Source organism: Silene latifolia, chromosome 11, assembly GCF_048544455.1.
Source record: "Silene latifolia isolate original U9 population chromosome 11, ASM4854445v1, whole genome shotgun sequence".
Taxonomy (NCBI): Eukaryota; Viridiplantae; Streptophyta; class Magnoliopsida; order Caryophyllales; family Caryophyllaceae; genus Silene; species Silene latifolia.
This window is the reverse complement of record NC_133536.1, coordinates 176,545,314-176,560,019: the sequence shown is the minus strand read 5'-3', so window position 1 is coordinate 176,560,019 and position 14,706 is coordinate 176,545,314. Positions and strand designations below refer to the sequence as shown.

General features: G+C 41.4%; 1 non-coding gene across 1 annotated transcript; it reads left to right on the top strand.

Moving 5' to 3' along the window:
• Positions 1-13,430: 13,430 nt before the first annotated feature.
• On the top strand, positions 13,431-13,537 carry LOC141615541 (small nucleolar RNA R71). Its single transcript, XR_012529957.1, has one exon. It is a non-coding gene; the product is annotated as a small nucleolar RNA R71 (small nucleolar RNA).
• Positions 13,538-14,706: the final 1,169 nt, after the last annotated feature.

Here is a 14,706-nt window from a genome sequence, read left to right as displayed (position 1 = left end):
CCTGTGCGATTTCTTCTTCATCGGTAATTTGATGGACATAAGCCGGCTCCGACCGTCATTCGATACACAAAGGCATTTCCATCATGTAATCTGGCATGTTTATCAAAGATGCAAGTTTCGCAAGAGCGTCTGCAAATTGATTTTCTTCTCGAGGTAGGTGTAAGTAGGTTACGTGATCAAAGAATTGAGCGACTTGGTCTATCTTAGCCTGATAGGGTGCTAGGCTTTCACTTCGGATTTTCCAGGATCCCGTAACTTGGTTGATGATTAGTGACGAATCTCCATGCACTCGGAGGTTTTTGATGCCTAAGCTTACTGCCGCTTGTAGTCCAATTAGACAAGCCTCATACTCTGCGGCGTTGTTTGTCACCTCGAAGTCGAGTTTGACAGCAATCGGTGTATGCTCACCTTCAGGAGAAATGAGCAACACTCCTATCCCAAATCCTCTTAGGTTTGATGCTCCATCAAAGTATAGGTCCTGTGAGTCTACATCTGTTTGAAGTATATCCTCGTCGGGAAATGACCAAGTATCTATGGTTTGTGCGTCGTCGATGGGATTTTCTGCGAAGAATTCGGCGACGGCGCGACCCTTTATTACTTTCAGTGGCACATATTTGAGGTCAAATTCCGAGAGCATCATGGTCCATCTTGCCAGGCGTCCGTTGAGGACGGGTTTCTCGAAGAGGTATTTGACTAGATCCATTTTGGAGAATATCTTGACGGAATAGCTAAGCATGTAGTGACGTAGCTTCTTTGTTGCCCACACAAGAGCGAGGCATGTCTTTTCGAGTTGTGAGTATTTGCACTCGTATTCCAAGAACTTCTTACTTAGATAGTAAATAGCTCTTTCTTCACTTCCTACGGTTTGAGCTAGCATGGCACCCATGGCGGTTTCGGTTACCGTGAGATACAAACCAAGAGGTTGATCTTGTTGTGGTGGCATGAGCACTGGTGGTTTAGCCAATATCTCCTTGATTCGGTCGAACGCCTTTTGACAATCATCATCCCACATGATGTGTTCTATTTTCTTGAGTTTCTTGAAGATAGGCTCGCAAATCATCGTAAGTTTCGATATGAATCGACTTATGTATTGAACTTTTCCCAGGAATCCTCTGACTTCTTTTTCTGTTTGGGGTTGTGGAATTTCAATCAGAGCTTTGATTTTGGAAGGATCTATTTCTATACCTCGTTGGCTAACGACGTATCCTAGGAGTTTACCAGACGTTACCCCAAATGTGCATTTCTGAGGATTGAGTCTCATGTTATACTTCCGTAGCCTTGCGAAGAACTTGCGGAGGTTCGCAATATGTCCCTCTCTCTCCTTGGACTTGACGATCATATCATCTACATATACCTCAACTTCTTTGTGCATCATGTCGTGTAAGAGTGTAGTTGCGGTGCGTTGGTATGTAGCTCCGGCGTTGATCAATCCAAACGGCATTACTGTATAGCAATAGGTTCCCCATTGGGTGACGAACGCGGTCTTATGCATATCTTCCATGGCCATCTTGATTTGGTTATAACCCGCATACCCATCCATGAAGGATAGCAATGCGTGGTCTGCAGTATTGTCCACCAATATGTCGATGTGAGGCAGGGGGAAGTCATCTTTTGGACTCGCTTTGTTCAAATCCCTAAAGTCAACACAAACTCGGATTCTCCCATCCTTTTAGGGTACGGGTACTATGTTAGCTACCCAGTCAGAATACTCGGAAACTTTGATGAACCCGGCTTTGAATTGCTTATCCACTTCTTCTTTAATCTTTAGAGCCCACTCTGTTCTCATTCGTCGGAGCTTCTGTTTCACAGGCTTGAAACCTGGCTTAATCGGAATTCTATGTTCGGCAATATCCCTGTCGATCCCTGGCATGTCTTTGTAGGACCAAGCGAAGACGTCTTTGAATTCATTTAGGAGGTCTATGAGGTCGGCCCGTTCGGTAGAGCTCAAGGTAGTCCCTATCCTAAGTTCTTTGGGTTCTAGTTCAGTTCCTACATTGATAGGTTCGGTGTCCTCAATTACTGGTCCCCCTTCCCTTTCCTGTAATATTTCTTTGGCTACGTAGGGAGGTATTTCGGTCAAGTCTGGGTCCTGGTCATCCTCAGTATCATCATAAACAGAATTGCACTCAAGATAACGCGAAGAGTAAGCAGAACCTGATTTATTCATATTAAGATTTGAGTAAAGTTGAAACAAAGAAGCCAACTGATCCATGGTCAGTGGCGGTAAAGGAACGATGGTGGGGCATTTCCCGAACTACTGTGACTACTCGATGCTAGGCTAGGAGAAACGAAGGGAGTGGGGATGACAACAAGAGTAGACTCTCTAATGACTTCTCTAGACTCCGACTCTGACTCCGACTCCGACTCGAACTCGTCGTCTTCTGGTTCTCCTTTGAACATCTCTCCTTCTCCAGTAGTGAGTTTGAAGAGTCTTCCTTGATTGTTGGTCCATTTGATGGATTTCCTCCATCCTTTCTGCTGTTTTGTGTCGATTTCTGTGATCAACGCGGTGGGGTTGGGTCAATGGTACGCGTTCTTTAGGCGTTGCCTTAGGATCGCGTAAGTTTGTTACCATATTTTCTAGTTCCAACACTTGTCTATCTACACTCCTTGCCCATGCGATGAAGTCGGAAATGGTAGGGGAGATGGTAGAGTAGAGTCTTTCTTTCTCAATTGCATGAATTTCATTTTCGGTGGGAGAAATGAGATGTGAGCAATCTAAGGTAGATTCGTCACTTGTAATCACTAGAACTCCAAGAGGATTCTGAGTGTTGTTGGGTTTACCTCCTGGTGGAATTGGAAGTCGACCGTCTTCAATCATATCCTGAAGCACGTGTTTCAACTTGTAGCATTTTTCTGTATCGTGCCCCTTGCCCCTATGGTATTCACAGTAGGAATTTTCATCCCAGAATTTGGACTTCCTTTCAGGTTCGGGAGTAGGCCCAATGGGTTGGAGTTTACCTTGCTTCATTAGTCTTTTTAGAGCGTTGGAGTATGTATCTCCAAGGTTTGTGAACTTCCTTGGTGGGCTAGTTTTCTTGGACGGCTCGAGAAGGTTAACTTCGTCGGTCTTGCTAGTAGAGCCGTATGAACGACTTGTGGACCCCTGGTATCCTCGACCTACCGTTTTGGACAGGAGCCCTTTGCGGATGTCGTCTTCGATTCGTGTCCCTAGTACAGTTAAGTCCTTGAAGGTCTTGATGTTTTGATATCTCAAATGGTTGGCATATATGGGCTTGAGATTGTCCACAAACTTTTCTACAAGAGTAGCCTCATCCGGGCGTTCAACTAGTTGGGTACTAGTTTTCCTCCACCTACTTAGGAAGTCGGTGAATCCTTCCTTGTCATTTTGGGTAAGAACCTCTAGAGTGCGCATGTTGACTTGTATCTCGGCATTATCCGCGTATTGTTTTGAGAATTCGATGGCGGCGTCTTCCCAAGTAGCGACCTTTTTGTGATCTAAAGTGTAGAACCATTGCTTTGGGATGGTGTCAAGAGATGAAGGAAAGATCCTTAAGAACATCTCGGGTTTGATGCCTTTGATAGACATGTAGTCCTTGAAGGCGCGGATGTGGTTCAAAGGATTCTCATGTCCTTTAAACTTAAGGATATCCGTCATGCTAAAGTTAGTGGGCAATTTGGAATTGACGGCTTCATACTTACGATTGTTCTCCCTGTAAATGTCATCCCCCTTAAGGTACATCAATTGCTCCTCTAGGTATTGGAGTCTTTTTCTCTGCAGCAGCGGTTGTCCCTTGGAGAGGATTCTCATCTTTAGACTCGTCATCAGAAAATTGTAGTACTTCTTTAACGGGAGGCAACTTTCCCTCTACATCAAAGATGCGGCCTTCGATAAGTTCGAGGCGGTCATAGGTTTGTTCTTGAGTGATTTGCATTTGGGCCATCACGGCTAGGATTCGATCACTATTTTCTTGAATTTGCTGGAGGTTTGTTTCATCACTTGACCCAGGCATCTTGGAAACTGGATAAGAGATCGACGACGAATCAAAACACGATCGACCATTCTATCACACTTGCTAAAAGAGGAAAAGTTTTGACTCGTGAAGTGGGTGTGTGCCACTTGTGTTGAGTGAGTTTTGAAGAAAGACAAGGTCTTTAAAAATGTGTGTCCTAGCCAACTGTAGTGTAGTTGTAGGAGTGGACTCGAGGTGAGGTTTGAAATGGGCTTATGGCCCGAATTTTGACACGACAAACGGACAGAGTTTTGACCGGATTTTGTGCTAATTAAAGGCCCCTTTTTCGAAATTATTGATTGAAATTGGGTTTTGATTTTTGAAAATTCGTCATGATTTGTTTTGAAATGGTGATCACGTAAGGTTTACATATTTATACAAGCATTATAACGGGATGCTGAGTGCATTTAGAAGGGTTTTGGTTTAAAGGGTGGGTTGCCATACCGAACCATCAAACCCGAAGTCTGTGGAGAGGCTCGTGCCAAACAAGAGTAAGGTCGATTCCTAGTCCATTTCCTCAAGTAGTGAAGGCCCTTGATACAAACAAGAGTAAGCATCATGGTATGGATGACGTCAATCGCTATCCATCCTTAGGCCCAAATAAGAATTAGGACCGTTTAGACGGGACGATTGGTCGAATGGGTTGGGTTGGGCCTAGGAAGGCCGAATTAAACGGTCTAGGAAGACCGAGTTATGAAAACCGACAATTGTCTTGTACAAACTTATTCCCTAACCTTGTTCAAGTTTCACCCTAGCTACACGTAAGTGTATATCCCAATGAGTCGCCAAAGCGTGGACAGCGGGCCGCCCACGGGGGCGCTTGGTGAAGGGGCTCGAAAACAAGCGTTTGCATTTTGTAAGGAGTCGCCACCAATTTTTATGGGAAATTGGAACCGTTCGAATACCTCCTGTCATGTCAAGACACAAAGTAGTGACATGAACACTAAGCAATTGTTACCCTTAGCATTCTATGTCTAGAATGACTCTCGTGGATGCCAATGAACACGGGTGCTCACGGAGATCTGGAGTAAGGGGTGAGGGTACGTATTAGGAAGCTCTTTTGATCGAACACCTAATCCCGCCCGCCTCGATAGCGGCCTCTACTAATGATTAGGGAAGTTGTTCGTACTTGATATACCGTCGGCTATATGCATGCAATGCAACATCCATAGATTAATCCTAGCATGTGAGAATTAACTAAGTCGGTGAACAATTAAATTAGCACATAATTGGGTCGAAGTTGGAATTAATGCTCATTACATGCGAAAGCATACAAACAATGAAAGAAATACAATAATTATAAATTACAATAATGAAAATTACATTAATTACAACGGAATAGGCGATTCATGTCGAAAATACCCTTAAAACGGATTATTTGAGAAAAAGGAATAAAAGAAATAAAGAAATAAATTAACGAACAGGAATTAGCGATATTACGAATATTAGTCAAATTAATACGTAGGTTAATTAAACTAGGTCAAAGCAGAAAAGGAGTTCAGGGACAGAACTCATCCTGGAACAGGCGCAGCAGGCACTGCGCCCTTTGGAAGAGGCGCAGCAGTTGCTGCATCTGTTCCAAGGGTGAGTTCTGGCTGTGAAGCCGGAACTGCAAACCGTTAATGTTAATTGGTAAATTTTTGGATCGATTAAATTATCTACTCGGATGAAAGTAATTAATGGATTATTTACATGCGATTAAAGTCATAAAACAGTAAAACACGAATGAGACGGAAATAAACGGATTAATTATGTGAAGGGCCGATGTTAATGAATAATTAATTAACAACTAAACAAATTAATTACTAAACGTGATGAATATGACAAATATATGACTAAACAGGTGAAAATATATCAACGATGAATCTCATAAACTCAATATGATGAAATTGAACTTCTAAAACTCGGATTGAATTTAATGACGAAAAACCCGCAAATATTGATTATTTGGGATTTGGGTCGGATTTACGATGATTAGAACATGTTAATGACGAATGAATAATATACATATGAATTATTAAACTATCATGATGAACGAAACAACAGACGAACAAAACAAAAGAAATATTTTTGATACGAATTACAGAGGACGAAGGAAGAAGAAAAGAAGCAGGAACTGCGGCATCCTCACGAAGAGGCGCAGCAGGTGCTGCGCTCCTTCGAAGAGGCGCAGCAGTTGCTGCGTCTTTTCTCGACGTCATCTCTTTGGAAATCCATAAAAAAAGGTTTTAAAGACGGTTTTAGAAATCGGTTTTAATGAGGTACTTTCGACGTGAATCTTACAATGATGATACGATAAAATAAATAACAATAAATAAAGAGGAATTATTACACCCTCAGACTTACATGTTGACGGAACGAGATGAACTAAGAAGATCGATTAGTGAATGCTCAACGCGAATGCAAGGAAAGAATGCCCTCGTGAGAGGAAAACGATTTAACAAGTTGATTAATTAGATTGATTGAGTGTAGTGGTCAAATTGGTCGGTCATGCAACGGAGAGGCTGGTACCCGGAAAGATCCGAGCTTACGTGGTCGAAGGTTCAAGCACGTAGGCGCCAATTAGTAAGAACGAAGTCTAGAATGCAAAGGGAGAAGAGAAGGGCGGACACTCGCGTGAGAAATATGAGGAACGAAAGCTCCTATTTATACTAATCACACGGAGGTTTAGGGTTTCGGAGACTCTTTGGAAGTGAATCTCGGAAAGATATAAAAAAGATACGTAAATCATGCAAAGAAGGGCCTGGGAAGAGGCGCAGCAGTCACTGCGTCTCTTGGAAGAGGCGCAAAGACTGCCGTTGCGTCTATTCCCAGGAGGTTTCCTCCTGTTTAAGAAAGATTTCCGTGTTTAAGTTATGGTAGGACGGAATTGATTAGATTATCTTTAATATCTTATGTAAATATTACGGGATATTATTTGCCAAAAGATAAAATTTGAGAAATATGGAATAGAATTATCCGGAACATTCCAGAACATTCTGACTCGGGATTTAACAGCTATTAGAAAATGGAGACGGTTTTTGACCCGGACTCCGAATGTACTCTAATTACTGCCAAAACGACCGTATCAGGACGTAGATGACAACTAAGAGGTTGACATTAATATTTGAGCAATCACTTGACGATAATCTTACGAATTGTCACAAATCGTTCCGCGAATCAAACATGCGGCCCAATCATCACCGGGTGGTTTGCGAGAGGTGTAGAAACGAGGTGTCTACACACCTACAAGTCGACTTAATCTTCCCTACTCAACAACATGCATGGTCTAATGAGACTCGAGTTGGGTTATGTCTTACAAGTCTCATTGAAAAGATAGAAGATGATAGTAAATGCAAGGATTCATAGGCTTAGCATTTCATCAAATATAACATGTGCATGAGTTGAGATCAAAACAAGCAAGCAAATAAAACATGAAAGCATATTAATTTAAGCATGAATCATTCCCCATGTTGGTTTCCCCTAATCACACATTAACCATAGCTAAGAGACTACTCACTCATTATCATGTTGATCATGCTAGGAAGGTTGTCAATCATACCAACAATATAAAACATGATGAATAAATGAAAGTAATTAACAATAATTAAAGAGGGATTAAGAGATTATACCTACTAATGATTCCAATAATAAAGCAAAGATAAAAGAAGTACTTGAATGCTTGATTGAGAGGTTGTCAATCTCCCAACAATAACCCAAATAATCTTCAATTACCCAAAATAAAGGATGAACAAAAGAGAGATTAAAGAACTAAAACTTGGATTAAAACTTGATTAATACTTGATTACAATATTAAAGAGAGATTTGATTGATATTAACTACACTAATTATTGATAAGAAGAACATGCTCCTCTAATTAGACTAATGGGGTATTTATAGTGGAAATTAGAGAGGATGCATTAGGGTTAACTAAGGGCTAAACTAGTAATTACACTTTTTAAGTTGAGCAAGGAGGAGCCGGTATTTTCTGAGGAAGGGCTTCTTTCTTTGTAGCTTGGAGTAGACAATCCGTGCTGTGCTAGAATCCGGGCGGAATAGGGTCGGGACGGGCGGATTCTGGCGTTGGAATCCGAGCGGATTCAGGGGAATCTGGGCGGATTGTGGAGGGGGAATCCGAGCGGATTATGGCAAAGCCGCTCTGATTGTGCTGCTGCGGGACGGACGGATTGGTGACAATCCGCTCGGATTGTCAGTCAGCAACAAATCTTCTTCTTTTCTTCCCTTTTCATCATAAATTCCTTGGAGATTTCCTTGGGGACTTAAGGATCTTTTCTCAACATTGCTCTTCTACTATAATATGTACAAAGGCCTTCTAATCTTGTCTCTCCTTGATGCTTGGCCATTCAATTCGATCAGTTTAGTCTCGTTTTGCCATGAAAATGCAAGATTCTTACTCCTTTCCTACCAAGGGATCAAAATCTCAAAGAATATGCAAAACAAAGAACTAAAGATAAGAAATGACCCAAATAAGCACTAAAAAGCATGGGAACAAGGCTAATTCGGGGGCTAAATATGCGCCAATTATGGTCACATCAAATATCCCCAAACCTAACCTTTGCTCGTCCCGAGTAAAGAGGTGACAAAGACTAGGACCAATACTAACCTATCCTAATAATATAGCCGATATGAGACAATTAGCGAGTCTCACTCCGCCCCTTCAACTCACAACAAGACAACCATGAGGTAGGATGCCTTCTTGCAAGGCAAGGTGGGTCTTGCCAAAATGGCGACGCATCCAAACTTTAAGCACACAAAAACACATAATGGATGCATCTACAAAAAGAATAGCCACTCCCTCATCAAGTGGCGAAGGCACTAAAGAGGAACAAATTTAAGAGCATGTAATCCTTCACAAATACTAGTTCAACAAATTACTAAGTCTAAGAGGATGGCACTAAATCACCTCCAAATGGTGTTAAACTAGACTACTTTCGTCCTCGATTTCCAAATGCTTTCGTCAAGAGCGATCGGATGGTGGTGGAATGATGATCCCTATGATGCTAGTGGCATATGACATGACAAGTCTCGAATTCTCTACAAAAGTAAAGGTCATGGATCGTCCCAAGCTCGACCAAGTGGCTTGACAAAAGGCTTTTTGGGAATAAAATGCTCAAATCTTTATTCAGAACGGGTGGATATGACTAGTATTCAAAATTGTCCTCATTTCACTTTCACATTTCAAAAATTTAAGATGGGGTTTGTCCCTTCCGGGCTAGTGTCCTTTGCTTTCGCCAATCGCTTATTAGGCAACCGGTTAACCTCTAGACAATAGCTTTTCGGGGTGATAGTCACTCTGTCTCTGGGCGGCCGAATTCACAACCGTATGGGGGCCCAATTCAATGGATCCCACACCAAAGCACATCGAAGTGGTACGCCTCCATCAAAACAACTTAACTTTCAACTTTCAACAATTCATAACATTTGAGGTTTCCTTGGCATTACATTACTTCCACATGACAAAATTTCTTTGAAATGAGCACTTCAAGCTTATTGATAGAAAATATTTTTGGGTTGCCTTACCACAAGGTCAAACAAGGTCACCTAGACAAGTTAACCAAGTCCACATCGTATCACGGGGTTGGATAGGTGACTCACATGCAAACCCTTGACTAGGCCTTGGGTCATGGGTCAAAAGACACTAGTATGACACTATCTAGGGTGTTTTACAACCATTCTAGTAGGCAAAGTCTTAAGTTGAACAAGTATTTGTAATGGCTTAGTTGCTCTTGTCAAAGTTCCTAAATAGGCATTTTTCAAAACATTTCTAACATGCAACTACATGCCATGATGCAACTAATATAAACATCCTAATGCAAGTGATTCTATCAACTATTATGACATATAAACTAAATGCAAGTCCTAAATTCACATTGTTACACCGCATCAATCAAAATAAAGCCACATAGTCATTATCATAAAGAGGAAAAAGGAGATTGGAAAGATCATACCATGCGGTCTTCAATATCCTCATGTCTCGGATGTGGCGTAGTCAATCAATGTGAACAAGGATAGAATAAGCACAATATATATACAAGACAATATATACAAGACTACAAAAGGAAATAAACATGTTTTTGGTTTTCAATTTTCAAATTTTTATGATTTTTGAAATTTTTCAATTTTTCAATTTTTTTGGATTTTTGAATAAGAGTCAAATGTTAGAATTCCCATCCCCACACTAATATGGGCATTGTCCTCAATGGCCAAAATAATTGGAAATTTTGCCTTTGTGAAAGTGCCTTAGCCTTTGGTGCCTTTGTTGCCTTTGTTGCTCCCTTAGTCCTTGCCATTGATGAACTAACCAAGAAAAGAATGAAAAATCTTCAATTTGTAGTATGCCCAAATCGATTTGAAGGTGAAAGGCTTTGCCTTTATGGAAACAAAAATCGACTCAAAGGTTGAAGATTTTGTGCTTGGTTTTGATTTTTGTTCAGGAAGGAGTGATTAATTTGTTGTTGGAAGGATGGTTTGATTTGATTTTGGTGAATGTTGTTGAGGGTTTTTGTTTTTGTGATGGAGAGGATGAGGGTTTTGATGTTGTGGGTAGTGTTTATGAATGAATGAATGAATGAATGAAGGTGGGAGGAGTTTTAAAGAGACCGAAATTTTCGAATCTGCAGGGGCAATCCGTGCGGATTCTGCCTAATCCGTGCGGATTCTGCTCTTTTTGAACTTTGCAAAACTCGCCTAAAGACGTGCGGATTTGTGACAATCTGCTCGGATTTGCTGAACACGGGACGGGCGGATTTGCTTAAAGACGGAGGGATTTCAGTCCAGAAAATTTTGCTTGTTTTCCTCAGCTGCAAAGACGGACGTCTTTCTTACAAGACGGACGGATTCTTCAAGACGGGCGGATTCTTCACAGGACGCCCGGATTCGGTCACAGTCAAGAATTTTTCAAAATTTAGCTCAGTTCAGGACGGGCGTCTTTTCTGCAATACGCTCGGATTCTGTAAGACGGGCGGATTCTCTGGAATCCGCTCGTATTCTTCCCCTGTGTACACGGATTCAGTTCCATCCGTGCACACTGCATTTCCCATACCGTTCTTCCATTCTTTCTTCAAGTCTTGTGTTCATCATTGTGGGGGCACTACTAAGGCATGGATAGCCTAGGCAATTGCCATCCCCACACTAAGCTAAAAGCACTACACATCAATTGAAATCGTTAGTCCCTCCCTCACTTCTCTCAAACATGACAATTATTTTGATCAAAGTAAATAAAAATATAAGGATGACAAAAATGCAATACAAGAATTGAAATGTAAGTTAGGGAGTTAGAAATATTTACAAGTGGTGGTTTAGGGAGGACTCCACCAAACTCTCATTCTTGATGAGATGTCAAGGGGGCATGTCCAAGGTGTTGTTGATGTTGCTCAACACCTTGAAGAAGTAATCAAAAGCTTGTTCATTATCATGGTAGAGGTTCTCAATAGACCGTGGCCCTTGTTGTTGGTCTTGATCGATGGCATTACCAATGTAGGGATTAAAAATCCCTTCAAATTCGTCGTCCCAAAGACCACAAACTTCATTGAGTTGATCATTGAAAATCTCTTGCTTAGATGGAGACAACTCTCCCAATTTCTTCTCTTGGCCAATGAGGCCATCCTCTTCTTCCTTGGTTGATTTTGATGAGCTTTGCAAGCTCTCCTTGTCACAATTCACTTGCTCTTTGAATGGAGAATCTTCAATTTTCTTCTTCCATTGGAGTTCCGTTTTCTTCCTTTCATCTTTTCGGCTATAATGATCAATCATGAAACATGGCTCATGCAAACGAGGAGCTCTTATAGTCTTGTCAAGATTAAAAGTTATGCTTTCATCTCCCACTTCTAGAGTGAGCTCACCATGTTTCACATCAATTACCGCACCGGCGGTGTGTAGGAAAGGTCTTCCTAGGATGATTGGAATGTTGGGATCCTCCTCCATATCAACAATGACAAAGTCCACCGGGATGAAAAACTTCCAATTCGCACGGGAACATCTTCCCATATCCCTAACGGTGTCTTCGTCGATCTATCGGCCATTTGGAGTGTGATGTTGGTGCATTTAAGCTCTCCCATCCCCAACCTTTTATTCACCGAGTACGGCATGACACTCACACTAGCCCCTAGATCACATAAGGATTTGTTGATCGTTGTGTCGCCAATGGTACACGGTATTGAGAAGCTTCCCGGATCCTTTAACTTTGGAGGTGAACTCCCTTGAAGTATTGCACTACTCACCTTAGTGAAGGCGATAGTCTCAAGCTTCCGGATCGACTTCTTCTTTGTGAGGATATCTTTCATGTATTTCGCATAGGCTGGAACGTGATTGATTAATTCCGTGAAAGGAATTGAGACTTCTAAATTCTTCACAATTTCCATGAACTTTCCAAGTTGATCATCAAATTTGGGCTTGGCTTGACGACTTGGGAAAGGAAGTCTAATCACAATGGGCTCCTTCTCCTTGGCCTTGTCTTCATTTTTCTTTGAACTTTCTTCTTTTGATGATTCTCCATCTTTGGAGTTTTGCACAATTTCTTCCTTTTCACTAGCTTCCACAACTTCATCCTCAACTTGCTTCTTCGGTGCTTCATACCTTGTACCACTTCTCAAGTAAATGGCACTAACCGTTTCATGTCTAGGGGGATTACTTTGAGGTGGTAATTGCCCCTTTTGTCTTTGTGAGCTTGAAGATGCTAGTTGAGTCAATTGTGTTTCCAACATCTTGGTGTGAGCTAGAATGTTGTTGATGGTGGTTTCCTTTGCTTGGCTATCTTTTTGCATTTGAGTGAAAAATTCTTGTTGATTCTTTTGCATTTGGAGGACCGCTTTTTGGACATCAAAGCCTTGGTCATTTTGGTGATTGTATGGATTTTGATTTTGGTAACCTTGGTTTTGATTGTAAAAGGGTCTTTGATTTTGGTTTCTCATGGGTGGTGGAGTGTATGTTGTTTGAGGGTTTTGAACATTTTGGCTTTTGTATGAGAGATTTGGATGGAATTTGGTGTTTTCATTGTAAAAGTTGGAATAAGGGGTACCACTCTTGTATGCTTGGAAAGCATTCACTTGTTCATTTGTTCCCCTACATTCACCTTGGTCATGTCCCAAAGTTCCACAATTCTCACATATCCCACTTGGGATTGATGAGGATGCCGTCATGGCATTAACATGATGCTTTGATGATTTTGAGTTTTCCTCAAGTCTAGCCATAACTTGTTCAAACTTCAAGTTGATTGTGTCAATGTGAGCACTAAGTTGAGCACCCAATTGAGTAACGGAGTCCACTTCATGCTTTCCTCCTCTAGTAGCCTTGCGAGGTCTACTATATTGTGAGTTATGGACCGCCATTTCCTCAATCTTGTTCCATGTTTGATTGTCATTAACTTCGGTGAACATTCCATTTGATCCCATATTGAGAATGTTACTAGAATATTCTTATAAACCATTCCAAAATTGTTGCATCAAAAACCATTCGCTAAGTTCATGGTGAGGACATGAGCGACAAATTCCCTTGAACCGCTCCCAAGCTTCATACAAAGACTCTTCATCCCTTTGCTTAAAACCCGTAATTTGGGCTCTTAGCATGTTAGTCTTTTCCGGTGGGTAGAATTTTTTGTAGAAAGCTAGGGCCAACTTCTTCCAAGAATCTATTCCAAGGGTGGCCTTATCAAGGCCCTTCAACCATTGCTTCGCGGTGCCGATTAAGGAAAAAGGAAATAAGACCCATCTAATTTGGTCTTGAGTCACGCCCGTTTGAGAGATTGCATCACAATAGTCGCAAAAGGTTTCCATATGAGAATGAGGGTCCTCACTAGGCATCCCCTTGAATTGGCTCCTCTCAACTAAATGGATGAAGGCGGACTTGGCAATAAAATTTCCGGTTAGATGTTGCGGTGTAGGAGTACCATTTGGTAGATTCTCCTCGGTGGGTACGGAGTGTGACGAGAATTTTGGCATTGTAGGTGGATTTTGTGGGGTATTGTGTAATGGGTTTTCTTCTCCTTCTATTGCGAAAGGATTGACAAACTCACTAGTGGGTTGGACAACTTCACTAATACCTCTTAAATTCCTCCTAACAACTCTCCTATTGTTCGTCAAGGTTCTTTCGATTTCACGGTCAAAAGGTAACAAATCACCTTGTAACCTTCTAGACTTGCAAAATATCAAACAACTCAAAAACAATTAGAACAAACCTTGAGGAGTTTTACTTCATCAAGGCGAAGAATGACACAACTAATGACAATAACAAGAAATCTAAATCAAACAAACACCGTCCCCGGCAACGGCGCCATTTTTGATGCGATCCCGCTAAGTGTTCACAAATTAAGATGTGGTCGTTGGTCACGGTCGAATAAAAACACAATTTATAGCTCCACAAACAAATCTACAATTAGTATAGAGGCAAGTAAAGGTCGGATCCCAAGGGACGGGAGTTGAAATGAGATTTCTATTGTAACTAGTGGTGTCTAAGAGGTGTCACAAATTGGGTTGATGTAGAAGGTGATACGTGCCTAATGTATAGTCTTTTTAGCCTATTTCAGCACGTATTTCTATGCATTTCTATACTGTTTTTATAGTATTTTGCCCCGAATTGGCTACTTTGGTGTATTCTGTCCTTTTTGTAGGAATGATCGCGGAAGTAGCGGAACCATACTCCTTTTCGTCCTTTTTGCATGCATTTAGAGGAGACGGGATTGTTCCAGAGTGAGATGTTGCACTTGGAAGTGTCGTTGCACGCATCACGAGGCATTTGG